The sequence below is a fragment of the Globicephala melas genome, chromosome 5 (assembly GCF_963455315.2).
Source record: "Globicephala melas chromosome 5, mGloMel1.2, whole genome shotgun sequence".
Taxonomy (NCBI): domain Eukaryota; kingdom Metazoa; phylum Chordata; class Mammalia; order Artiodactyla; family Delphinidae; genus Globicephala; species Globicephala melas.
The window spans coordinates 32289473-32291312 of record NC_083318.1 but is presented as its reverse complement, the minus strand read 5'-3'; the positions used below and the strand labels follow the sequence as shown (position 1 = coordinate 32291312).

Below are 1840 nucleotides of genomic sequence, written 5' to 3'. Positions count from 1 at the left end.
TCTTCTTCCCCACAAGTAGAATCAGGTAAGTGCAGATAAGGGGCAGTGATACACATATTGATAGTGTTAGGTTTAAGAGACGAATGAAGATGGGAAGCTGCGGAGTGTTGAAGAGGAAAGCAATTCTTTTTCAGACCATGATGATTCTCAACCAGCAGAGCACCAGATAGAGGTAAAACACAAGTACGCTTGGAAGGAATAAACCACATTTTTGGACCATACTTCTTTTAGATAATTTTCACCTTCTCACCGAATCTACTTCCCCAGCGATAATTAGTGCAACTGGCTTTACAAATAAGGAAACCAAGCCCCAGAATCAGTAAAAGTCATAAAGCTATTAGGATCCAAGACTCAATTTCCTGTGTGTTGTCTATTATGCCACGTTTTCTCATTATTCTATGTTTTTCTTAATGAAAGAATGATGACATCATAATGAAAATCAACACCGTTTTGAAGAAAGCTTCCAGTGTTCAAATCTGGAATGTTCTCTCAGAGTGACAATTGAATCCAGAACATTCTCTCACAGTAACAATTGAAATCCGTAAGGTCCTCTCAGAGTAACAGATCAAAACTCAGTAATAAGGGCTCTCAGTGCAATCTTGTTCCACATACCTCTGAGCTACCTAGAGAAATTAAGGATGGGGAAAAGCTTATCTGAGTCCTCCCAACCATGCAGGAGGGCAGAGCAGTGAGCATTCAACAGCAGATACTTTAAAAAAGTGAAATGGGTTCTGCAGACAAAATAAAAAGTGACACTATTGTTCTCCCCCCACTTTCTCAACCTTTGTCCCAGGTGTCTTCTCCTACAGCAGATACCATGAAGAAGACACTTTAGGAACCATGATTTGATAGCCCTGATGCCGAGGCTCTGGTCTAGTGAAAATTCAGAGGTCAGGTCGGATTTCTGCATCGTTAACATTCAAATCAAAGGGTCATGGTATACCCACTGCATCCACTCTGCCTTGAAACCAAGGCACATGCCCCTTGCACGCCTGTTAGGGCCTGTTCCTCTCTGCTCCATCTCCTCCTGTTATATCAAATTCTCTTCAGATTGAATAAATCTTTCACCTTCTACTAAAGACTTCCATGGAGAGGAACAACTCTGAGTTTCATAGCAATTTTTTGAGGCCTCGCCCTGGCAAGGCTACTTACTGATGTCCAAATGAAAGAATTATTGCGTTTTTTGCTTCTAACAGCGAAGCTACTTGCTAGTTTTTGCTTGTTATTTAACATATGTGTGTATATTAAAGCAGGTAGGATTTTCTGGGAATCTGTGTATAAATAGGGTGCCCGGTTTCAATCGAACTGGATCCCACATGCATGCTGCAACTAAGAAGCCCACATGTGGCAACTAAGACCCAGCGCAGCCTAAATAAATAAACAAATAAATAAATGAATATTGTTTAAAAATGCTGAGCTTACTTCTCATTGGCTCATTTCCTACTCAGATCTGCTTATAGGAGGGAGGGTCTAAGCATTATTGATTCACCTACTTTTTCTTGCTTAGAGAGAGTTGTTATAACAGTACTAGGAATTAAAAGACCCTTGCAGCTAGGTCTTGATCGGTAAAACAGTACTCAAATTGTTTCCTCATAACAGAACATTCTAAGCCAAACACTCAGTGTAGCTCTAACCACAGTAATATTCTTTAAAAATACCTTCCATACAAACTTACATAAAAGTAGAAATAGATCAATTACCTGATGAGGCACTTTACGCAAAATGTGTCATCTCAGTTGCTGCAAGAAAAAGGAAACAGTCAAAGATCAGTAAATATCTAAACAAAGAAGAGATCCGCTCTTAGGTAACTATCTCCAAAGAAGGCATTTTTTTGTTGCCA

General features: G+C 39.7%; 1 non-coding gene across 1 annotated transcript; it reads left to right on the top strand.

The window, feature by feature from the left end:
* Window positions 1-1030: 1030 nt before the first annotated feature.
* On the top strand, window positions 1031-1146 carry LOC115857385 (U5 spliceosomal RNA). The gene has a single exon (XR_004041249.1). It is a non-coding gene; the product is annotated as a U5 spliceosomal RNA (small nuclear RNA).
* Window positions 1147-1840: the final 694 nt, after the last annotated feature.